At 45.4% G+C, this 27,123-nt stretch overlaps 1 protein-coding gene across 2 annotated transcripts in view; it reads right to left on the bottom strand.

Annotated features, from left to right (window-relative positions):
• Positions 1-27,123, bottom strand: part of ATP9B (ATPase phospholipid transporting 9B) — a 2,445,811-nt gene that overhangs the window by 791,049 nt on the left and 1,627,639 nt on the right. The gene's annotated exons all lie outside the window — the stretch shown is intronic.

The raw sequence follows: 27,123 nt of genomic DNA, 5'->3' as shown, positions 1-27,123 counted from the left end.
GGATGAAATCCAAATCCAAGGCCCAGCTGTCTATGAGGATTGGATCTGGGGAAGCCAGCCACAGAAGCACAAGGCAACGAGTCAGCTGTCCAGGGCAAGGAACACCACTGTATAACAAACTCAAGGGGCTAGGGTAAGGTCATCACTGTCTGGACATCAGTGAGGGTGGGAAGGCGTTGTCCCTAACCCCCACTCCGTGCTGTGATGAACCTGAGTGCACCTTCCAGTTGCCTACCGTAGCCTGGAGAACCACCTCAGAGGTGTTTGCACAAATCTGACCGCTGAAGAAAAAAGGACAATATACTGGTACTACCCACCCCTCCTCTGGGCTATACTCATAGGAACGCAGGGGATATTATGAATCCAACACATGTGAAAGAGAACAAGTGAAGGACCTGTCCTGGAACACACTCTCACTGAATCAGTACACAGACACACAAGATGATTCATATAATAATTAATGTTTAATATGTGCTAATCTAGTATATATATTATTATTATGATTAGCACCAAAATAATGGATAACTGAGCCATTAGGAACAGTATTATTGTAAAAGAAAATACATATCTCAAACACTGTTTAGCACACACCCCTAACAAGTTACTCTATTCAACCTATCTACCTTTTTGGCATGCTTATTACTTTGTTGCGATGCTGCTTAGGCATGTACCTGCAAACCAGCTGAGGACTTGCTGGTTTTCAGTATAATGTTCTTTCGGGCAGCATGTCCACCAGCTTCTGGTCTCACTCTCTCTCGTACTAAGGGGAGCTTACAAATCCTTATTTCCAAGGGCTGCTCCTCCACAATGGCCGAGGATCACCTAAATCGTTTTATTTTTCGTTTACCGGCTCTGAGCCAGCGCGTTCAGAGAGGGAAGGGCCGAGGCATGGGGCAGAGGAAGCGTACTATGTGCACTCCCAAAGCGCTCATGTGTGTATGGCCAGCCCTCTCAGGTTGGCCTACCAAACATGCAGTTAGGTTTCTCCAGCCTGTCTGCATTAAGCAGCTGGGTTGGAGAAACCCCACAGACTCCCTGGTCGTTGCAGAGCATCTTTTCAGCCCGCTCAGACCAATCCCTGTGCTGCTCTCACAGCATGAGAGGAGCGTGCAGATTGCACAGGGAGTCTGTCCCAGTGTATGCTGGGAGCCTGGGACCAGGAAGCAAACACGGAGGCGCAACGCAGGAGGGGGGCGCAGCTCCAGGTAAGTGGTTTAAAAAAAATTTGTAAACACCCCCGGCACTCCCCTTCCCACGCTTCCCCGCCCACACAACCTCTTCATCTTGTCAGCTGCCCCTGCTTTTTTACACAGCATCTATATGAAGCTGGTGGGGCACTCCGTGTTTTGCATATACTCAAAGAGGCTTTTGTGTATGTTGTATAGGATACCTGTAGCTTGGAATCCAGATTTCCGGCAAGAACATACCAGGAAATTGTCCCCAAAAGCTGAATTAATAATGAGCATAGTACAATATAGAAGAGGAAATCTTTCTTCCATTAAGGCTGGGGCAGCCAAACTATATGGAAGCAAAACACATGGTGCAATATTCAGGCAAAAATAAAATAGAAGTATCTGAATTATTGTTTGTTAAATGCACTTCGGCGCACAAACACAAGTCGATAAATAAATGATGTTATTATATGTCAAGGTCAATACTATATATTAACATTACCAGGAACATGGAACAAGTACTTGCTTCGCCTCTAGTTTCCTCCTTGCTTGTCCTGTTCCAGTGGTGGGTGGCATTGTCCCTGCCACCAGAAAATCTTCACATGAACAATCATTTCTAAGTTATAGCCCTCCAACACCACTTTTATGCCATGGAGGGTATTACGGTGTTCTGGCACCATAACCAGCAAATACCTCCTAGGACAACCGAACGACTATCTCATGAGTGGGACTTCAGTGACATTATCTACAAACTGGACACTGGTAAACAAATGAGGCAGTACAAAGCTAATGCATTTGCCAAATAAATGGTCTTTTCAGTTCTTTGGTTGGTGGAAAAGTGGGCAACCTAGGGGCATTTGAGTTTTATAGCAGGTACACCATCCAAATTCACGAGAACTGACTTTGACAAGTAACCAAGATCTCATCACTAGCTACTGCAACCAAAGCACTGAAAAACAAACATCAATAACTTACCTTTGAAGTTAGGGGTCTTTAAAAAGTCTAAATGCTGCAATGCTCTTTTACTGACAAGAGCGCTTGGGAAACATGGGACCCTGGTGGCCTAGCCACTGCAAGACTGCACTTTCTGGACCTCTGGGACGCCTCTGCACTACAGCGGAGTCCCAATGTTGGAGTTTGGTCTACTCGCCCTGGGGACAGTGTTGTGCTGCCTCCCCATACAGACTCTCTGTACGCCGCGGCGCTGCCAGTAGGCCTGCCCTCCTGTGACTGCGCCAAGCACTGGGTGACTTGCCGGGGGCATTTGGCCTTAGATTCTCCTCGGATCCCGCACCGGGGCCCTGCTGAGTCACCTGAACTTCACCTTGCACAGCGTGTGGCTGTCATGCCGCGTGGTAAGTCAGCTAAGGACACCCCCCTGGGGCCCGCGAGAGACAATCCTGGGACTTCACTCTGGAATAAAATGCCTTCCCTGGACGTTGAAGTGGTTGTTTCCTTGACCTCTGAAGTTGACGAGGGTGCAATGCCGGTGCACATCTCTCCAGCTTACATGGACCACTTTCTCCAGGAGATTCGCAGCAAAATTGGATCCCATAAGACGGATTTCAAGTCATGTCTGAAAGATATTCGTTGAGAGGTCACAGAGCAGGGAGGCCGGGTAGATGACCTAGAGTGCACAGTGAAGGCTATCCAGTTCCTGACGGAAGCCAAGCACCTTCTTGGACTGCGAGCAGACATGCCTGAGGACACAGCATCAACTTCCCGCCTCCCCCTTAGAGAATCCTTGTGCCTTATCTGGTCCCAGGTGCCTTCCCCTTGTGTGGACATGGCTGATAGGTCGGCGACGGCCCCGTACACAAAAAGAGACATCATTCTATGCCTTCGTGGTAGGGACGAGGCCTCACCCTGGGCTCCCTCGACCACGGGCTCCTTATGACTGTACTTCTGGCTGCACCACCACTGAGGAAGGATGCTGCTTAGAAATTGTCAGACAGGAGAGCCCCAGTTACTGGATCTTCTAACTAGGTGTCAGCATCATGTGTAGGTGGAGCCCTCCGCAGGGCCTCCTGGCGGGGGCGTAGGCCTGGTTCAGAGGGCGTATCCCGACCTGCTCTGTCCCCCATGGCCACGTGAGCCCATGACTATCTTCATCAAAACATGGTTTGGGGATCCCAGAGCCTGTGGATGTTTCTATGGTTGTGTTGACTCACCTGTCCCGGGAAGGGTCGTCCCTCTTTGGCACAGATAGTGACACCCTGTTGCTGGCCTTCCTCTCTCAAATCACACCTTCAGAGAACGACCTCTCCATTGTGACTGGCACGCTTGAGGCTGGATTTAAATGAAGCTGTTAGGCCCTGTTGGCCTTGTATTGTTTGCAATCCTTCTACCTTTTTTTCTGTTATAGGTCATTCAGTATACAAGGGAGAGCTTCTGAACTCCCTAACAACCCGCCTTTTGGCTGTCTAATGGTACTTGCCCTTTCTGCTCTCTTGAAGGTCCCCCCATTTCCCTGAAACTAAGGCTCAGCCTCACTGTGGGCTCTACCCCCTCCCGCGGCAGACATTTTCGCGGGAGGGTCTACTATACTGGGCAGGGACTCTGTTTCCCCTTGACATTCCCACTCACATGGAGCTGCTGTTACAACCCCACGTTCCCCCCTTGAGAAATGGCCCCGGACTGACACACAAAGTTACTCTCACTTAATATGAGGAACTTGAACTCCCCTAACAAGAGGAAACAATTATGGCGCCATCTCCTTCTTCAGGACCCCAACATTATTTTCTAACAGGAGACTCATCTCCTGAACGTGGACAGTACACACATGCGTCATCGTAAATACCCTGACCACTATGGAGCACATGCACCAACCTGGACAGCAGGAGTATCTATTCTATGTAAGGTGGGATTCTGCACCCAAATAGTAAAGATGGTACGAGACACTACTGGCCGCTATGTACGACTCACCTTGCACCGGGGCACACGCCTTCTTACTCAATTAAATATCTATGCACCCAAACAGGAGCAAGACCTGTTCCTCAGGGAGGTACTGCAATAACAGCTAGCCCCGTGGAAGGGGATATTATTATGGGTGTTGACCTAAACTTGGTGTGGGATCCCTAGATGGACTGTGCTGCCACTTCCTTCCAGGGCCCAGAAATCGGCAGTGCTTAAAAAAGTTATCTCAGACATGGGTTTGGTGGATGCTTCGAGATACAGGCACCCTGTTGCTCACAAATACTCGTTCTACTCGCATGAGCACACATCTTACTCTAGAATCGATCTCCGCTTTCTCACCCACTCCCTGTTGCTCACACTGGACACAGTCACCATTTCAGACAGTTCCATTTCGGATCCTGTGCATGTGGAGATCGTTTAGAGCTGGGATGGCCCTCGTGGCAGTCTCAGCCACGCAGGAGATTCACCCTGCATCTCCTAAGGGATCCGGTAGACGTAGAAGAAATCCGAAAGGGACTCACTGACTACTTTTAACTCAATGACCTTCTAGAGATCTCGGGCCCCACAGTTTGGGATGGCTTCAAGATCACCATCAGGGGGTAATCTCCTCTATAGCAATTACCCGCACAAGAGCTATTCAGCTAGTAGTGACTGACCCGACTACAAAGATTAAATCCCTTGAACGTCTTGATCAGTCTGCCCCCTCTCAGTGCAACAAAAGACAGCTATCTCTGCTGCAAGGCTAGCTTCGAGTGCATAGAACCAATGAAGCAGATTGTGCGCTACTGGCCTTGCTCCAGCGCCACTATGAAGGGAGGGGCAAAGTGGGAGTACTTTTGGTGCACAAACTGCATCAAAAACAGACCCGTGCCCATATCACCACGATCAGAAATGATAATAGAGACTGGGCCACTACTGAACAGGCGAAGCAGCAGGCCTTCTACGATTTTTACCGGGCTCTTTACTCCACGGACAGGGTCCCGCAAGACTATATTGATTCCTAACTAAACGCTTGTTCTTGGGACATTCACGGGACTCAGATCATGTATGGCTCCTGGCCCCCATTACGCTTGCTGAATTACAGCGGCTCTAAAGGAACTACATTTGGACAAAATGCCTGGCCCCAATGGGCTTACAGTCACTTTCTAAAGAGCCTTCTTCCCTCTTCTCCAGGACCTTCTAATGGTTTTTTTTTTAACACTTTCACCTCTGACACCAGACTCACCCCAACTATGGTAGTGGCGGAGATGCCCTTATACCCAAACCCAGCAAGGATCCCTCCCTGTGCGTGTCCTATCGTCCCATCGCGCTTTTGAATACAGATGCCAAGCTCTACACTAGGATCCTGGCAAACCATCTGGACCTGTAGCTTCCCGGCCTGATCGACCCAGACCAGGTTGGTTTCATCCGTATCTGACAGGGGGAGGATAACATCCGGCAGGTTCCACACTTAGTTGAGAAATCTCAACGCCACAACATTCCGGCATGCCTTCTCTCGCTTGATGCAGTGTGGGACTTTGACCAGGTCAACTGGTGCTTCCTAATGGCAATGCTTGAAAAGATTGGCCTTGGGCCGAAAATGACATCTCGTATCATGGTCTCCTATCTAGCTCCCATCGCTGCTATTCGTGTCAATGGCCTTGATACCAGGCCGGTGCGACTAATAATGCAAGGCACACATCAGGGATGCTTCCTCTTGCCGCTATTGTTTTGACCTCGTGGTAGGACACCTGGAAATCACTATTAGGCAGACGGACGCTATCGCTGGTATCCCCTTTGGCTGCTGTGCCCATAAACTGAGCCTATTTCCAGAAGATCTCTTGCTGACACTCACCCAACCTGCGACCTCTCTCCCGGCGGTTACGGCACTGACTCCCTTTGAGCAGGTCTCAGGCTTTAAGGTTAACTTGTCCATGTCCCAGGCTTTAGACCTTACAATACTCAATCAGGATTTCCCGGCTATACAAGTCGTGGCTCCCTTTCAGGGGGCTCCCACATGGCATTCGCTATCTAGGGCTCAAATTGACTCCTACCTTTTTGACCTGGACGAGGGCTAACTGGGCACCCTTTTGAAAATCTATTTTGGACGATTTCCGGCGGTGGTGGTTCCTGCATGTTACTTGGCTTGGGCGGCTCACAGCCTTTAAAATGTCCATCCTCCTCAGGGCACTATATTTGTTTCAGACACTCCCTACCTCCATACCATGCAAGGACATCCCAGACTTGCAGCACGACAACCTGGCATCCATATGGGGAGGGAAGCAGCTCAGGTTCTCAAACTCAGTTCTGATGCTTCCCAGGAACCGGGGAGGCTTGGCATGCCCTAACCATTTGGAGTATTACTGGGTGTCACACCTGCGTTTCAAATCCGAATGGGTAGTGAGGGAAAGCGAGAAGCACTGGTTCCATACGGACCGAGCTGCAGCCTGTAGGCCTTCATGGGATTTGGCTTGGCTCCCTTGACCTGCGCGGCCGCGGAGTGCCTACCTTGCGACTCCCACGAGGACCGTCCTCGAGATTTGGGACAGAATCGCACTTGCATGTGGACTCACCACATTCCCCTCCCCTAACACTCCCTTTAAGCGCAACCTGAGTTCACCCCAGCTCCGGAGCTTCATATATTTCATTATTGGGAGGTCAGGGATTGCCGCACATTGCGTGACCTGTTCGCTGACTCCTCCATCAAGACATTTGATGATAAAAAGGAGTTCCACCTTCTGGAAAAATAGTGACTACGGTATTGCCAACTGCAACATTGGGCCCTACACCCACTTAACACTCAGGGAGCGACCAGACAATTCACCTCTTTTGAAGCGCTGGTTAAGGCGTCTGATGGCACGAGAAGGCTGCTCTCCCGCACCTACCAGGTGCTCCACATTCTACCACAACACATTTGCATACCTACCAAGAACAATGGCAAACTGATACCACTGAGGTCATGTCACAGAAACAGTGGGAGACGCTGTGGAGAACCAGCCACAAAATATACTACAGCACACAACAGCGTGAGAAGGTGTATAAAATAATTGACACAGTGCTACTATACACGATCCCGCCTTCGCACTATTTATCGTACCACATCCGACCTCTGCTGGCAATGTGGTACTACTCCAGAAGATTTCCAACACATATGGTGGCCACATCAAGGGTTTCCTGGGCTTTCCCCTACCTTCCTCTTACATCACTACTATCCTGGGGATTCGGCCTGTGGAACTTGAGGCCGTGACCCACATAGAATGGCGACTTACCTGCCACATGAAGGGTGCAGCTAAACAGCTAGTAGCACTTCGCTCAAAGCAGACTCTCCCTCCACCCTCATCCCCATTGTATCTGCGGTTCACCTCGCTATGCCATGTCACCGCCATGGAGCTCTTGACACATAGATTTGCCCACAGATCTGCCCACACCGACTCCAAGATCACCCGTATCTTTTATCTGCATTGTGGATATACTTGCAAAGCGGGAGAAATCCTGTATGATGCTGAATAGTACTTAACAATATACCAAATGGGTAGCACACAAGGAAAACCTTAGGTATCAGATAACAATTATTTTTCAATTAAAAGATTTTGAGCAAAAAAAAAAAGGAAGGCAGATATCGCCTGACTCTCGTTTAGGTGATTTTTTTTCGACAACTCTAGTCACAAGTTGACTACAAATGTTTAGCAGACATTCACAAAGGGGAGCATATACAACATCAATAGAGGAACATTCACAGTTTCATATCAACAGTGAAGAATTAACTTATAGGAGCAAGGCGACTGAGAACTTAGTAGCCTTTTCATCCACATGTTGTCTGTTGCTTAACTGATATGCCTTCTTGAGCAGTGTAGGGTGCCAGTGGAAGATGGAGAAATCCTTGGTCACACGTTCTCCCTTCTTGATCCAGTATCATACCACCAAGATCACGGTGGACTACTTTTTTATTACATTGAAACCACAATATTACTGGTTATGTAATGTATCACTTCACCATGCAATATTTATTTACTCCCAATATACCCAGTGACAGCCTAGCAAGAACATAACAGTACGCTATGCCATGTCACCGCCATGGAGCTCTTGACACAAAGATTTGCCCACAGATCTGCCCACACCGACTCCAAGATCACCCGTATCTTTTATCTGCATTGTGGATATACTTGCAAAGCGGGAGAAATCCTGTATGATGCTGAATAGTACTTAACAATATACCAAATGGGTAGCACACAAGGAAAACCTTAGGTATCAGATAACAATTATTTTTCAATTAAAAGATTTTGAGCAAAAAAAAAAAGGAAGGCAGATATCACCTGACTCTCGTTTAGGTGATTTTTTTCCGCCAACTCTAGTCACAAGTTGACTACAAATGTTTAGCAGACATTCACAAAGGGGAGCATATACAACATCAATAGAGGAACATTCACAGTTTCATATCAACAGTGAAGAATTAACTTATAGGAGCAAGGCGACTGAGAACTTAGTAGCCATTTCATCCACATGTTCTCTGTTGCTGAACTGATTTGCCTTCTTGAGCAGTGTAGGGTGCCAGTGGAAGATGGAGAAATCCTTGGTCACACGTTCTCCCTTCTTGATCCAGTATCATACCACCAAGATCACGGTGGACTACTTTTTTATTACATTGAAACCGCAATATTACTGGTTATGTAATGTATCACTTCACCCTGCAATATTTATTTACTCCCAATATACCCAGTGACAGCCTAGCAAGAACATAACAGTACGCTATGAAATACAATATTTCAAAATATATTTGAGACTACAATTCATCATAATAATCAGGATAACCAGCCACCAAAAGTGATCAGAATGAGCCATAAAAACAACCTTTGTTAAAAATATTAAAGAGGAACTTTTACATTACTAATGCAACTTGTGATTCAAAACGATTGCAGGTATTTGTTATATAGTGCCACATTTAAGTTGACCAGCGTGGCTGGGAAACTTGAGAAGCAACCACGTGACTTCCTTATTTCAAGTTATATTTTAATCAAAAAGGAGGCCCTGGTGTTGTTAGATTTCACTTTCATTTGAGCACAACGAGGCTTCATGGCCCATTTGTTAAGAGATTATTACTTATATCAATGCATTAGGCTAGCACGCTCTGTGACATTTATACTCTGCCTTAGAGTAACTATGATGGCTACAGGCAATTTTCTTGCTATTGTTAACCACAAGCTGCTCCACCTCTGATGTGTAAAGCCTCACTCTCATGCTTGGCGTTTTAGGTGAGAAAGTCTCAAGTAGCTTGCTTAGCCCTGAAAATGTACTCTTTGTATCATCTCGAATGACGAATATGTACTATCCTGTGTTTTGCCTCTGAACCGATTCTGCCTCCCTTTGTTTTATTTTAGCCACATGGTCTTCACTGGAGCCCAGTGTATCAAAATGTGTACATTTATTCTGAGTACTCCTGTATTTAGCATTTTACACTTGCAGATAGTTTTTCTTTTTGTTAATTAAGATTTTCAGACTTGACATTAGCTGTACTGGACTCCACCTAATGTATCTAGGCATCAAAGATAAAGTTAGATTCTCTTGGGGCGCTGGGGTGGAGAACGACCCAGCGATCAATCCATCAATCTAGTCAGAAAGTGTTATCTGTTTAAAATTCTCCAGGATATGTGAAGTCTGATTATTATTCTGATGGAAATGTTTTTAAGGGTTATAGACTATTGTCTGGGTATTTATTTATATTTATTTATGGTGAGGAAGGAGCGAAACCAGTTTGAGTCGGTAAGATGAAGGAAGCTCATGATAAAAGAGTTAAAAGTGTGAAGGTAATCAACGGTACAGAGCAGAAAGCGCTAGCATGGTGGAAAAAGAAGGCAAAGAACAGGGGAGTTCACAGGGTCATAGCATACATATGTAAAAATGAAAGAGGGACACTGATCCAGCCATACCGGAACCCCTGTGAGCCTATGCAGCATGTGACTGGAGAATTTTGAAGCAAGGAGGGCAGCGGGCAAGTACCTTTCCTACCTTCCTCCAGAAGAGCACACAGGAAGGAACCATGATTCCCATCTTGTAGCCCTTATACCCCGACCTCTCAATGGGATGAACAGCGTCGCATGGCTAGCAGACCCCTAAATGTTTCCTGCATGTGAATGTGACAGCAGCGAGGAAAATGGAGTCAAAGAAGTTGAAAAAAAGAACAAGACCAAGCACAGGTGACTCCTGCCCATGCAATGTCCCACTAGGATGGCACAGCCTCTGCTGGGAGTTAAATCAGTTGGTTTGACTCTCTACCAAGGCTGAGAAGAAGTCCTTTCCTGGGGAAGGTACCTTTGATTTAAAATATCTAAATACCCCAGAACAAGAATTAAAGAATCTAAGAGTAAGGTAAATGCTGATTAATGGACAGAAAACATAAGTCCCAGATACTGGTTATAAAATAGAGCCATGAGAAACTCAAATACCAAGTTACCTATTTAAGGAAAAGAGTCAGGGCTAGTACCTTTACTGCTTCCTCCCATTCTCAGCTGGTTCCCTATATTACATCCAAACATTCACAACAGATAGAAGACAAGGAAGAGGACCTATACTTTATTTTGAATTTCTCAATGCGTACAGCAAATGCTGAAGGTGCAATGGCAGCAGCTGTAAACTGAGCAGCTGCGGACGATAAGTCAGTGTGAGGGGTACCAGTAAACAATACACATGCGGGAGCAGTGAATGTGGTGCATCAAGCAAGTAGCAGTGCTACAGACAGTGAACTGCCAAGTGATGGAACATCGTGTGGTAGACGATAGGCTGACATGTCACCCAGACTACCTCTAGAACTCCTTCTCACACGACACCTTATGAGACTAACACTAGGCATCGACCCAGAAGGGCACACATCCGACTATAAACAGCAATAGTGTAACGGTGCATGTTTAGTCACAGAGCAACAGAATTCAACACAAACCCTCCAAATAACCAAGAGAGTACCCTGAACCTGGGTTCGGAAGCTGAGTTACTATTCATGTCCCATAGCCTTCGCAGAATTAAGCAACAATTCCAATACATAAGTTAAAAAAAACATGAAATTCCAGGCGTAACTGCAGACCATGTTTGAGTGTTATAAACATACTTGGGCAGATGTAAATCAACTATTGCATCATGTCAAACTAAGTGTAGTCAGGAACTGATTTCTAGAGAAGCATTTGCTCTTGCACGGCTGCAAAGGAAGCTTTATTAAATACAATCATAGAAATATGTTCCGGCAAAATTGACTGAACACAAATCCCCAATTATAAACAAAATAAAGGTGACTAGCCTCCTGATTTTCTTGAAAATTTGAAAAGCACTCTTAATGAGTTGTTGTCTCACGGTATTATACAAGCTACTGATTCATCACAGTGGGTGGCGCCCATTGTCGTAGTGTGCAAGAAAAATGGAGAGACCAGCTACGTGCCCTCTTGCGCGCTCTCAACAAAAATATCATAGTGGTTTGCCATCCACTACCCAAAATTCATAATCTGCTAGCTAGTCTTGGTGGAGAGGTCTGGTTTTCCACCATCCACCTTAGGTCTGCAAACCACTAGGTTGTATTGCCTTGTGAATCTCAGGAACTGACAACCTTCGCTACTCACTATGAAGCATGCAAGTACCTCAGACTGCCATTCGGTCTTGCATCTGCCGCTAGCGTGTTCCAAAAGCTGATGGATAGCTTATTCAAGAACACTGCTGGCGCGAAGGCATACCAGGATGATATAATAATTTCTTCCAAAGATTTGGAGGAACACAATATCATCATGAGGAAGGTTTTAACAATTTTGCTTCAGAGGCGTATGACAGTGAAATTAGAAAAGTATTTGTTCGCTATCAATGAATTAGAGTATTTGGGGCATACTGTGTCATGCGAACGCATAAAACCAAAGCAATCTATAATCAAAGCAATCACTGACGGTAAAAACCAGGAGACAAAGATGTACTTTGCTCATTCCTAGGTTTAGTAGAATATTTCTCACAATTTGTATCTGGTTATGCTCAGTCTGTGGAGCAGCTCAGGATTTTCCTTAGAAAAGGACAAAAATGTGCATGGACTGACTATCTCACCATTGCTTTTGAAAATGTGAAGAGACTAATTGTGACAGCTCCTGCTTCGAGTGCATTTTGTTAGGGTCGCACATCTACCATTACACTAGATGCTAGTTCATCTGGTTTAGGTGCTAACGGGAACTGGTGATAAAACCATTGAGTTTGCATCGAAGTGCCTTAAATCATATGAGTGCAAGAATGGTACCATAGACCAAGAGGCTTTAGTGTGCATATGGGAAATCCATAAGTTTGGGACATACATTTGGGGCACAAGATTTGAGTTGGTCACAGATCACAAACCTTTAATTCATATTTTCACCAACGTGGTAGCATGTCTGCTAGGCTCACTAGATTAGTCTCTAACTTACAGGAATATAACTTTACCATCAGCAACATCCCAGATGGAACAAACTTCATTGCCGACTATGTCACGCTTGGCAATGGATGACATTGATGTTATGCCTGATGACAGGGAATGTGTTGCTTTGATTGATGCCCATTCAGAGTGTAAGAGTGTGCTTAGTGAGCAGGACTGGATTGGAGCCTCTGACCAGGATGTGGTGTTGCATTAGGTATTGAAGTACACTGTGAGTGGATTGCCTAAGGTGAGGTGTATGGAAGGAGACTTGAAGACGTTTGCACAAATATCAGAAGAGATATCTGTGGAGAATGGGTTTGTTCTTAGGGGTGACCACTTTGTTCTACCCTCTAAGCTACTTAGTGACATTATTGCAGAGGCCCATGAATGTCATTTAGGTAGCACCACAACAAGCATGAAGATTAAACAGGATTACTGGCGGTCTGCTTTGGACAGTCAGGTCAGATCAATTGTTGACAAATGCCCCGAATGTCTGTTGTCAGACAAACATTGTAGAAATATTAGTACTCCCCTTTACCCCACTCCATTCCCTGAGAAAGCGAAGGAGAAATTAGATTAGATTTCTCTGGACCACATACCATTTTACCCAGCAACATGAGGTATGCCATTCTACTCACAGATTATCATTCGATGTGGATGTGCCATGCATTTCTCAAGTCAAGTCATAAAAGCTTTATTCAGCTGCTTTTTGAACAGACATAAAAGCACATAAAAACCTGTAACATTTCATATTAAATGTACACAGTATTAAAAGCGATGTACACATCTTAAGTTTTACAAAATGAAGGAAATGCCCACATGCCCATAAAAGGAAGATGCCTAGTAATTATAGCTCATCAGTTACAATACATTTCCGATGTTGAAGCACCTTCTTTAAAAACACTGTTAATTTCCACGCTATGTGTTCATTTTATAATAGCCGAAGTGAAATAAAGGCTGGGCCATTGCCTCAACCCTGGGCATTTTAAAATTGGAATCAACCACACTTTCCTTAGCTCATGATGAAATTTACAAAACAGGACTAGATGAATAGTAGACTGATCAGAACTTTTGTCACATGGGCAAGGTGGTAACGGTCGGGACCAGTCATTCAGTTTTGGTAGTGACACTAGTCTGTGGACGTTGCACAGTCTAAATATAGTTAGGAGCAGCCTATCAAAACCACCATGCACGTAAGATAAATAAGGCTCCATCCCTGAAGTAGTACGTAATAGCTGATGTTGTCTCACACTTATTTTTGAAATTTCCCCTGCCATTCAAATAGAATTCAGTAGTTGGAGGCCTTCTTTCTTTAAGATCTTTCTAGGAATCATCAGCATAGAGCTTGGATCTAGAAAATATTCTGAGTGACCCAGATTGTTCATAAAGTCACGTACAAATTTAATCCAGGGAATCTTTAAAGCCCCTTCCAGTCTTAAACTGTCTTCCAAGATGTCCCTATTTAGCTTAGGTTGGTCTTTACAACAGATCCTGTGCCACAGCAGTACTGGCTCTAATTTGATACGGTCGGCAATATAAGGGAGGCCCAGATCCTCATGAAAAACGTAAGAGGAGATGCTGGGTGGTACCGATAGAATATACCTCAAAAACGAATTTTCTACAATTTGTAGTGGGAGGGTTTTACGAAGCCCCACACCCCTGCCCCATACATCGCCATGGTGATACACTTGGCCTTATATATTTGTAGGAGCTCCTTGGGTGGTTTCCTACCTAGCTTTTTAGCGAACTGTGGTTGACCTAGTAAAGCCCAATTTCTTGGCAAAAATAGTTTGAGCCCACGAGTCCTGCTGATTAAATAAAAGTAGGAGAAATTTTTAGTTGAGACTAACTTCTTCTCATCTACAAACATTTTGCGTGTCCTCTGTGTCCCTTGACCACATCTCATGACAAAGGTCTTGGAGATGTTTATATTAAATCCTTCATAAAACCACAAAAACTCTCCAAGACCCTCTGAAGACCATTTTGTGTACGTACCATTAAAACAGCATCGTCCGCATATAAAAGTGCCGGTATGGGACGACCACCAGCTTGCGGAAAATCTTTACCCTTCAAAAGTAAAGCTTCTCCTAGTCCATTAATGTAGAGATTAAAAAGGAAGGGGGCCAGCACGCAGCCTTGCCTGACCCCCCTCCTGATGGGAAAAGCCTTAGTGCACTCCCCCCAAGCCATACCGCATGCTTGCAATAGCACCACTATACAAACTTCGTAAAAAAGCAATAATAAGGTGATCAACCCCCACTGCCTCAAGGACCTCCCACAGCCTATCGTGCCTTACGGTATCAAAGGCCGCAGTGAGGTCCACAAAAGCCAGGAACAGACTACCTTTTTTCACTCTTACATATTTGCCTACCAGGATGTCTAAGTTTAGGCTTTGTTCTATTGTGCCTAAACCAGCACGGAAACCATATTGTAAGTCTGATAATATCTGAGAATCCTCTGCCCAGTTTTGTAGGCCTTCCAAGATTACCCGCCAAACCACTTTAACCAAAGAATCAAGCAGGGAAATCGGTCTGTAGCACCCCAGGTCATGTCGGTCCCTCCTTTTAAAAATAGGAATGATGATTTATTCCACTGTAGTGGGGTGGATGAACGGGTACGTAAGCGACCCCCCTCCTCTCGAATGGTGGACTGTTGATTCTGATGATGCCCCCTCTCTCCCACCCAACCAGAGCGAATGGAGAGACGATAAACAACACCTATGGACCACACAAGAGGAAGATTTAGGACTCGGCTCCTTTAATTGGGCGTGTGGTGCTGAAGAGGAAGGTCCACCCCCGAATGACACGCTGCTGGTCGGATTGGCCAAAGAGGAGGAAGGAGAAGGCCTGGTGTGTGACATCACCCCGGAGGAGTTGGTCATGGAGAGCGTAGTAGGAAGAGAGTACGAAGATTACCGGAGCCGTGAGCCGAGCGGAATCCAGGAGGCGGAAGGAGAAGGGTTGCCGAACCGAGAGACGAGCTGCTTGGGCGAGAGTGTTGGAGCGCCAGGAGGCCAACGTCACCACGAGCCGCCAGGCCACGCTCCTGGAGGAGTGTGGCTTTAGCAGGTACGTCAGCGGGTTACAGGTTGGGTGGGGAGGCGGGGAAACTCGTCTCGCTAGTAGATACCTGACTGTTACACCCTCTGACCACCTTGTAAATACCCTTTCCAGCCTACCCCTGTATCTTCCCCAAAAAACGCTTTCCTCACTACTTCTCCCCTTGCACCGCCCGTGTAGATAAAAGTGGTACAAAACACTAAGTCAGTGGTGCTCCTCTCACCCCCTGGTTCCCCACAGGCAATAAAACAGAGGACGGTGTCCTCACCCATTGAATTATTTTGTTTCCGCATGCTCTATCGGGACGAAGTGGAAGAGGACTTCACTGAGACCAGAGCAAGGCCAAGGAAGACGCCCAGAAGGGGAACCTCTCACCACGGATCCCGCTGCCTTTTCACGGGAGAGACTCTCCTCAAGGAGCAAAAGAACCTTTACCAAAATAAAACCTTACTTAGCAAGATCTAGTCTCCGAGCCCTCACTTCAACCCCGCCACAAATGGTGTCAGAAGTGGGATCTGCCACTTCCATCCCGTCACACTCAAGATGGACCAGATCATTCAACATTTAATAAAGGGGCAGGAGAAGTTGGAATGGGCCATAGAACGTCAGATGATGTCGGCCGATGCAGACCGAGAAGTCTTCAAAAACACCATAGCAGCACAAATAGAGGGGCTACAAAAAGCGATACAGGTTCCTGGGGCTCCTCCTTTGGTAGAATGAAGATCGCCAGTACCGCACCCATCAGGAGTGTCCCTGCAAAAATATGTAGCTGGGGAAGACCCTTACGCTTTCATGACTAATTTTGAAGGGGCAGCGAGAGCCTGCGGATGGCCCGATGAAAAGTGGCCATTCTTTCTCGCTCCATTGTTGTCAGGCGAGGCTCAAGTGGCCTACCAGGTCGCTAACGCAGCTGGGGATACACCTTACCAGGATATAAAATCCATAATCCTTGACCACTTAGGACTCGACGCAGGATACTAAGTTTAGTATTTTAATGAGGAAGCAAGATGGCGGACACTGCAGTATCCGAGTGAGCTGGACTGAGATGTTCCCCATGCTTTCCCCCCTGACCTCTACTGCCTCACGGAGATGCACTGAAAATGCGTAATGGTCTTTTAACTCCAGAAACCCTTGAACTTTTCTCTTTCGGAATAACAGCACGATCCCGTCGGAGTGTGGCTGTCTAAAACAAAAATAACATATCGCAGAAAATCGGAACCGAACAGGAACGTCTGCGGGCTGCTTTCCATAATTATAGTGGGGCATGCTGACTTTGCTGAAGTTCCTCCTAGTATCCCGCCGAAAACGCCGATTACAATACCTGCCCTCCGCAGAGAATTGGTGTCTGCAGGCTGCGGTCGGCGGCTTTAGTCTCATAAAAGACAGGCGGAGTTTGGCGAAATCAACGGAGGTGTCCCGCGGAGCTCCTGCATCACAAGGCGGGTGCTGGTATCGCTCTCCTGAGGAAGAGGAGGAGAAGCTCGAGGCAGAGACTCAGTACCCCAGTCAGCAGTACGAACGATACTTGCAAAACCCAGAGTGGAGTCTCAGCCAGGTCAGGATGGGCCCCAAAAATCCAAATACCAATGTGGCAACTAAAGGGGCTACTACAAGGGCTGCGGCGGCGGCTAACACCCCTGTAACAGTACAGCAGGTTCATCAGGAGCAAATGGGCCGCGGCAGTGCTGAGAAAGTGGCTAAGACTCAGCACACGAACATGTAGAGCTCCAGTAAGCCTAAAAACGGTCGTAGTGAAGGTACTAATGTGGGTGTGATGACTGGACCTAATACTAATACTAATTCTAATACTGATACAGCAGGCCCTAAAGTAGTCATCCCAACAATTTTTAATAAGAAGAGAACTTTGATATCCAAGGGGACTACTGAACAAGCCTCGACTTCGCAGCCTGTTGCTGATTCTATAATCTTGGGGGGTGGGGGGGGGGAGGTAACGAACAATGCCTCAGGTTTACTAAGCTTAGCAACAGACAACACCCAGAGTGCCCTAGTGAGTACTGATTCTACTGTGTCTGAGGTGGTACAGGGTCAGCCTGGCCGGGTACGCGAGTTACTGAACCCGTTATCAGAAAAAGAGACTGTGAATTATCTGGATTCGTGTGGTTCAGGGGGAAAGTTCTACTCTATGCCCGATGTTTCAGTGGTATCGGAAGAGGAGGATAGAAGTGCAGATCTGGACTGGGCGGATGACAGAAGTTTATCCAGCTCTATCAATATAGAAGAAGAGGAGAACCTCTCCCCAGCATCGGGGGGAAACAACACTGTTTTAATTCCTCATGAGATATGTCACTCAATCCCCCCTCAAATTTCTGATAATGATGGCTCTCCTCAACTGACCCAAAGACTGGTATCAATTTCAACTGATAATGCAATCCAAGGGCCCCTACCACCTGAGGAAACTGATAGCAACATCAGCCTGTCCACAATCTATCAAGCTATTATGCTTCACGGGAAGAAACAAAGGCTGAGAGCTTGCGCATACATGGGGCTGTGCGCAAATTGCAAAACACTGTACGGCGCGTAGCAAAATTCTGCTCTGAGCTCTCAGCGAGAATGGGAGAGGCTGAAGGGAGGCTTTCTGTTATAGAGGATGACTTTACCACCTGCAAGGCTGATGTTGTTGCCCTACACTCAGGCCGTGAAGATGTGAACTGTAATTGGTCGATATGGAAAATAGGGCAAGGAGAAATAATCTCCGTATACTTGGGGTCCCCGAAGGTTTGGAAGGGAAAGACATCCGCCAATTTGTTATTGAGCTATGTTCAGAGGTATTTCCTGATTTAGAAGAATGGAACTGGGATCGTGAGCTCGAAAGGGTACACAGATTCCCTATCAAAACATGGGGTGGTACAGCCGACAAACCAAGGGCAATCCTCTTTTGCCTTAATAATTTTCTACTACGGGAGAAACTGTATGATCTTGCTCGCTCTGATCGAAAATGAAAGACTAAGGGCTGTGAGTTTTTTGTACGCCCTGACTACTGTCAGGTTACTGTTCAAACAAGATGGCATCTTCGCCAGCTTATTTCCCCCTTCCAAGGAAAGGGGGCACAAGCCTTCTTACTAAATCCTTCAAAACTAAAAGTTATCTTTAAGAATAAAACTTAATTTTTTTCTTCAGAAATAAAGGCAAAGGAGTTTTTGGAGACTGTAATTTTGGAAACTTTAGGTGGTTGGGAGGTGGCTTTGATCAGGTTAATTTCCAATCCGAGTTAAGTAAGATGTTCCTCCATATGTCTAGTGGATTTTTTTCCTTTGTTTTCTGCTTTTGAAAAAAGGGCTTTTTTTTGTAGGCAGAGAAGGTCGGGGGGGTTTGGGGGCACTCAATCCCATTTCTCCATCACATACAGGGACTGTCTAGTCCCTTTGCTTCACAAGGGTGGGTTGGGGGTTTTCTGGGGGTTCTGGGGGGGTGGGTAGGTGTGTGTGTAGGGTGGGGGGGGTTGGTGGGTGGTTGGGGGCAAGGAACAAAAAAAACAGAGTGAAAGCCAGATAATTCAACAGGGTTACGAGATTCAGTCCACTAGGAAGTATATGAAGGAAAGCAACCTTAGAGTACAGTACAATACAATATTACAATGTGTATTTATAAAAGCCAAATTCGCTTCAATTTATCTGTTGACTTCTTTTGTGATTTCTTCTTTGTTTAAGAATGGGTAAATTTACCATATGTTCGTGGAATGTGTGGGGGTTAAATAATAGTAAGAAAAGAGGTGTAATGGCACAAATTTTGAAAACCATGGGGGTAGAGTTACTATGTATTCAGGAGACCCACATTGCTTGGAACAGGGGTTGGTTGAGAGAGCTGGGCTATGAAATTTTATCTTGTACACGACAGGGATCTACGACTAGAGGGGTCGCCGTTCTAAAGAAATACAGGTGGGGTGAGTGTAAATGCACGAAAGCAGATCAGCAGGGGCGCTGGGTGATTATTGAGCTTAATGTCGAAAGCTTCCACGGAACGATATGTACATTACATGGCTCTAATCTCGATGACCCAGATATGATGAACGATATTAGCATTGAGCTCGCCTTATGGCCTTCTCCCCTTATCCTCTGTGGTGATTTTAACTTACATCTAGGCGGAGATTTTGATTTGCGTAATAATACCCTTTACGTAGGTAAAAAACATAAGGTTTTTAAAGCAGTTAAGGGCATCACTAAGGAGTTTGGGTTGGTGGATGCTTGGGGGTTTAAGAATCCACACCTTCCGGGCTTCACGTATTACTCAGCCCCACATCAGAAACATGTGCGAATCGACTATTTCTTTGCTCCCATGGAATGTTTATCGAACGCTAAAATAGACATATTACCCAAGATTATATCGGACCATAATCATATTATACTGGAATTATAAACAGAAACCCAGATTCAAACAGACAGGAAGCCGTGGACATTTGAGCGGCAGCTCCTGGTAGACCAGGTGTATTTAGAACATATGAATAAGTGGATTCCGGAGTTTTTTTATTTTAACGCTGGGTCCGCTTCAGTCACAATAGTGTGGGTTGCGTTTAAAGCTGGTGTCCGTGGGGAGACGCTTAGCTTTTCCATTAATAAGCAGCACAAAGTACATGAAGAACAAGATAAGGAGCTGAGTAAACTTCGTGCTCTAGAAATCGAGCTGATGGCAACTTGTAGCTCCAGTCAGGAATTCGTACAGAAGGGTGTGGCTCTTGCTATTCAGAAAATGAAGGTTTATCAAAACTTTGCTAATAAATTAGCTGCCCAGGTTGCGGTACACCGTGCAGACTTGTATGAGGTGGGGGAAAACTCGGGACGGCTACTGGCCAAAAGGCTAAGGCAGAGGGAGGCTGCTAGAAGAGTGGAATCTATACAGGACTCACAGGGAATAACACATACTGATCCTGCTAAGATTTTGGAAGCCTTTAGTAAATTTTATAAAGAACTTTACTCATACGATTTGGAAGAAGATACAGAAAATAACTTTCAAGAATTTCTGGGGGAGCAACTATTTTCTAAGCTTACTCTCAATCAGAGGGAAGACTTAGAGGCGGACTTTACTTCAGAAGAATTAGAGGCAGCAATTTTATCATTAGCAACAGGGATGGCAGTCGGTCTCGACTGGATCCCACTAGAATTTTTTCGCACTTTTTTTTCGAAATTGAAGGAACAACTTTTAGAGGTGTGCCTGGCTGCGCAAAAGGGTTCGTCACCGACTTCTTGGCAGAAATGTATAATTACGTTTAAAAAAAAAAAAGATAAGCCCCCCCTTTCACCTGCCTCATACAGACCAATCTCATTAATAAACGCCGATACCAAGGTTTTTTCTAAAATCATTTCTACCCGGATTTCTCACAATATTAACACCTTAGTATCACCACTACAACATGGTTTCATACCTGGCAGGGATACGACTGATCATGTGCGTCGTATTATTGCCCTGATGGACCGGGCGGAAGCTACTAAAATTCCTATCCATCACCCTGTTAGATGCCGAGAAGGCATTTGACAGGGTGTCCTGGCCTTATCTATGGCAGACCCTATCCTTGAAGGGATTTGGACCCAGGATGCTTCATGCTATAAAGACTTTATATAATTCGCCAGTAGCAGCAATACGTCTAGGGGGTAGAGAGTCTAAACCATTTGCAATTTTACGTGGTACTAGACAAGGTTGTCCGAGCTCTCTGTTATTATTTGCTTTATATATTGATTTTTTTTAATAAAACTCAATCAAGGGGCTAATATCACACCTGCCACTGTCTGCTATGTTGAATATAGGGCCTTAGCCTACGCAGACGATATTGTGGTGGTAACAACTAACCTTTCTCCTGCTCTTGCTGCAATTGAAGACCTAGCATTACAATTCGTTTTTTTTTTTCCAGGTTATAAGCTTAACATAACAAAGAGTCAGATTTTGTATGTAGGGGGTCCACCTCCGATTGATATTACTATAGTGTCAGAAGCAACGTATCTGGGAATCAAACTCACTTCACCAGTCACCAAGATCCCGGAAATTAATTTTAACCCAGTTCTGGACAAGGTTAAAACTACTCTGGAGCGACTGAATCATCTCCACTTATCCCTTTTCGGAAGAGCTAATGTGCTAAAGATGTTGGTGCTCCCTAAATTTCTGTATATATTCAGAACAATTCCATTGGAGTTTCCATCTAATTGCATCAAGCGGCTGGAAGGTATATCAGGTAGATTTTTATGGGGCTATAAACGGCACAGACGTGCATATAAAAAATGGCTCTTCCTAAAGATAGAGGTGGTTGGGGTGTCCCATACTTTTTATTTTACCACTGGGCCGCAGTATTGCAATTTATCTACCCTCTAGTGGCTGGGGAAAAGGATAGGCCAATAACATACCTGAACCCTTCGATATATAAGTTTGGGATAGGCGAAGAGGCTAATAATTGTTTTTTAAAAATTATCAAACCAAGCTACTATAAAAAAACTAAATTCAAAGTTTTAAAAGCAGCTTACTCCATTTGGAGGCGCGTAAAGAAATATTTAGGTTTAACTAATATAAATTACTATACCCCGTTTGATGCACCTAGTATTTTACCTATTATTTTTAGGGACTACACCACAATACGTTGGCACCAGAAAGGGATCAGCAGCTTAGGGCAGGTAATCCCGGATTCACATTTTTTATCTTTTGCAGGACTTTTTTAAATACCTCCAAATCCGCAGCTTCTATAACATGTCAGTGAGAAACAACATGCAGTTTAGCAAATGTCCATTAATCGAGGGCATGGGAAAAGGAACCCCGATTGGTTTTTATTATAAAAATTTAATAGAGCTACTTCCAGATGACTTAGTGACCCACCAGGAAAAATGGCGGGAGACTCTGAATGTATTGGATATTGATTTAAATACATCTATTATGTTGGCAAACGAGGTTTTGATCTCTGGCAGGATGAGGGCACAACAATATATGGCCCTCTATGACCTGTATTACTCGCCAAAAAAGATGTCTAAATGGAGTACGGGAGCAGGAGCAAAGTGTAGCAGATGTGGCCTATATGCAGCAGATGCATTACACATGTTTTATTCTTGCCCATAATTAACAGCGGTCTTAACATCAATTCAAAGATTCCTGGCAGAGATAATGGGTTCACCAATTGGTATTACAGGTGAGCTGGTAATGTTAGGAGTGGAATCCAACACCCAAGACAGATCTAGAGTTAAGACATCTTTTCTCTACATCTGTATGGCCATTTTTCGTGCCTGCATCACCAGGGAATGGATTTCTCCAGATCCTCCTTCATTCTTTTCCTGGAGAGCCCAGCTCCTCACTACATATAATATAGAGGTTGCAATTTATAAGACCAAGAATAATCGAAGAAGGACTAGAGGGTTAAAAATATGGGCTCCTATTGTAGAATGGATATAATGTACGCATAATTGTGGTTTCTTGGTTTGTCTGTTGTATTTAATTTAACGTTACTCTGACACAGATTGTCATTGCAGGTAGCTACTATGTATTGTATGAGCCCGTTATATGTCTTAGCTCATTTTAAATGTTTGACAAGCTGATCTGATCGCATAACAATTATTGTGGGTGTATGTAACCCAATTTTTATCACAACTGCTTCTGTATCTTTTGATTTGTTCCTTGCAGAAAATAAGAAAATCCCCCCCAAAAAAAGGACTCGACGCAGAAGCGTATCGGGTTAGATTCAGAAGGGAGAAAGGGATACAAGGAGAGAACCCAAAAAGCCTGTTCTTCCGCTTGAAAGCTGCCGCGGACAAATGGCTAAGACCGGAGAATAGTAGCAAAGAGGACATTATAAATTGTATATACCTAGAGCAGTTTATGGAGGCTCTCCCCTATGGGACTCAAAGATGGCTCAAGCAGCATTCGGGTCTGACACCTGCTCAAGCAATAGAAATGGCTGCTAATTATACGCGGGCTCAACCTCGTGCTCTAATATGGGAGACGGACAAGACATCTAAATCCACTCCACCCCCTAAACAAGAAAAAAAGAACAAAGGTGGGACTAAGCCAACAAAGTATAGACCCCTCTGCCCTGAACCGCCTCTCATGAGGGGACCGCGGTGTTTCGAGCCTGTGCCCTCGTAGGAAATCAACGGAAGAACCAATGGAGGTGGGATACATCCCGAAAGGAGTGATGTATACCTTGGAAATGGGACCTTCATTCTACGTACGTGTTACTGTCAATTCTAAGAGTATAAGGGCCTTGCTAGATTCAGGATGTAGGCAGTCCGTCATACAGAAAAGACTGATCCATTCTCAACAACTACTCCCCAAAAAGACTGTATCTTATACATCCCATAGGTAGACCTCCATGTACTGTACAGGTAGGAGCAGTAGAATTCCTACCTGAAGATTTAATCATTGGGGTAGACAATCCGGACTTTCTGTCTTTGTTCCAAACTGGAGTGAAACAGTCAGAGTCTAAAAAGATAACTCCCCGGGCAGCCTTAGTAACAGCTGAGCCATGGACATTAGACCGCAATTTTAGATGTTGCCAATCTAACGATCCAACCCTCTTTAATGCATAGGAAATGGCCCACATAGCACTAACAACCCCTACCAACACATATCCGAGATTTGTGATCGAGAAAGATTTACTGTATAGAGAAGGGAGAGTCAATGAGCCTAGACAACTATTGGTGCCCAAGGTCTTCAGCGAACAAATTCTTTTTAATGCCCACACCCATCTGACTGCAGGACATTCAGGGCCCGAGAAAACCACACAAAACATCCTTAAACACTTTTATTGGTCAGGTATATATAAAGAGGCCAGTGAGTATTGTAGCACTTGCAAAATTTGCCAAAAGAGCAATCTGTACAAACCCCCAGCAGTCCCCCTCCAGCCCCTCCCTATAATCGGGACTCCATTTGAGAGGGTGGGTATGGACCTAATAGGGCCACTTCCCCGCACCACTAAAGGTAACACCTATGCCCTTGTAATTGTAGATTACAGCACCCGCTTCTGAAGCCTTTGCACTGAGAACCCCCTCCACGAAAAACGTCGCAGAGAAATTGCTGGAACTATTTTCAAGAGTCGAATTTCCCAAAGAAATTTTAACCGACCAGGAAACACCCTTCGTATCACGCCTTATGAAAGAAGTCTGCAAAACGTTGGATCTGCACCACATACGCACATCAGCTTACCACCCCCAAACGGATGGCTTAGTGGAACGATACAATTGTACGCTCAAGACCACGCTTAAAAAAATGTTATCCGTGGAAAACAAAGATTGGGATCGTTTACTACCCTTAGCATTGTATGTATTGAGAGCACAGGTACAGAGTAGCCTGGGATACTCGGCGTTTGAACTACTATATGGACGCCGGCCCCGTAGTCTTCTTGAGATAACGAAAGAAGCCTGGGAAAGAGAGGAAGAGAACGAACAAAGGTCTCTCCTGGAATACACACAGCAACTGAAAAGTAGACATGGGAAATTGAGAAACCTGGCTTACTCCAACTTGGAGAAAAGTCAACAACGCCAAGAGAAATACTACAATCGTGGAAAGAGGTGGAGGACTTTGTCAGTGGGAGACTGGGCTTTAGTATTGCTCCCTTCATCAACAAAAAAATTCCAGAGTGAATGGCTGGGACCATACCCCATTGTTGAAACTTTGGGTAAATGTACCTATAGACTGCAAATGTCGCCTTCCCGACAGCAATGCTTCCACATAAATCTTTTGAAGAAGTGGCTTGGCCCCATTCCCAAGTCGGCGCAGTGTGTACTTCCAATGGGTTCCAATACCTCTACGCTTAACCTGCTACCAATAAATGAGGAACTTACTACGGAAATGAAGAAGGAACTGGTGGAGACCATACAACCCTTCTTAGAAATATTTTCCGACAATCCCGGGAGAATTAATTTAATTGAACACACAATAGAAACAGAGAAGGGGAAATGTGTCAAGCAGAAGCCCTACAGAATTCCGGCCAAGAGATAAGACGTAAAATGAGAGATACAGGAAATGTTACGCCTAGGAGTAATTCGTCCCTCTAGAAGCCAATGGTCGTCGCCAATCGTTATGGTACCAAAATCGGACCGGTCAACCAGATTCTGTATGGACTTCCGCGCTCTCAATGCCATATCATCCTTCGACGCCTTCCCCATACCTAGGGTGGACGAGCTAATTGAAAGAATAGGGGAAGCACGATTTATCACAACCCTTGACCTGACCAAGGGCTATTGGTAGGTGCCCTTAAGAGAAGGAGACAAGTGCAAAACAGCCTTTTCCACGGATGATGGACTATACGAGTTCAACGTGCTACGGTTTGGCCTTCATGGAGCACCAGCAACATTTCTGCATCTCATGAATGACGTTCTACAACCACATACTAAATTCTGCTCTGTGTATTTGGACGACATAGTTATTTTCAGCAACAACTGGACTGAACATCTAGAACATATTAGGATGATCCGATCAGCTTTGAGGACAGCAGGGCTTCATATCAACTCAAAAAAATCAAGAGCCGCATTTGCCAAAGTCAAGTATCTGGGTTTCATGCTAGGCGAGGGAGTTATAGCCCCCCAAAACGAAAAGATAAAAGCCATCCTGAACACTCCCATCCCGACTTCCAAAAGGGATTTGAGGGCATTTTTAAGGCTAATAGGCTATTATAGGAGATTTGAACACAATTTCGCTGAGATAGCCAGCCCCCTCACCGACCTGTTAAAAAAAGAGACAAAACCGTCACACCTGCAGAAACCCTCAGACGAGGCAGTACAGGCATTCCAGAACTTTAAGACTGCCATAACTACCAGTCCCATTTTAATCGCCCCCAACTTTAAGAAACCTTTTTTTTTGGCCACTGATGCCTCCAACACTGGCCTGGGAGCCGTACTATCACAAATAGGGGATGATAATCTAGAACACCCGATCCTGTTTATTAGTAGGAAACTACACCCTAGGGAGGTCAAATACGCCACAGTAGAAAGGGAATGTCTCGCATTCGATGGGCCATAGAAAAATTGAAATATTACTTAGAAGGGCAACACTTTGTTCTCTTTACGACCATGCCCCACTACAGTGGATGTATAGGAACAAATCACAAAATCCTCGTGTTCTAAGGTGGTTCCTATTCTTGCAGCCCTTTTCATTTGAGATACATCACAAAAAAGGTAGGGAGAATATCAATGCACTCTACCTGTCACGTTCCATATCCCTCCCCGATTGGGAGAAACCAGTGGGGGAGGAGTGTAGCGGGGTGGATGAACGGGTACGTAAGGGACCCCCTCCTCTCGAATGGTGGACCGTTGATTCTGATGATGCCCCCTCTCTCCCACCTAACCAGAGCGAATGGAGAGCCGATAAACGACACCTATGGACCACACAAGAGGAAGATTTAGGACTCGGCTCCTTTATTTCGGCGTACGGTGCCGAAGAGTAAGGTCCGCCCACAAATGACGCGCTGCTGGTCGGATTGGCCAAAAGGGAGGAAGGAGAAGGCCTGGTGTGTGACATCACCCCGGAGGAGTTGGTCGTGGAGAGCATAGTAGGAAGAGAGAACGAAGATTACCGGAGCCATGAGCCGAGCAGAATCCAGGAGGCGGAAGAAGGGTTGCCGAACCGAGAGACGAGCTGCTTGGGCGAGAGTGTTGGAGCGCCAGGAGGCCAA

This window comes from Lissotriton helveticus, chromosome 4_1 (genome assembly GCF_964261635.1).
Source record: "Lissotriton helveticus chromosome 4_1, aLisHel1.1, whole genome shotgun sequence".
In the NCBI taxonomy this organism is placed as follows: Eukaryota; Metazoa; Chordata; class Amphibia; order Caudata; family Salamandridae; genus Lissotriton; species Lissotriton helveticus.
This window is presented reverse-complemented; position numbering and strand designations above follow the sequence as displayed.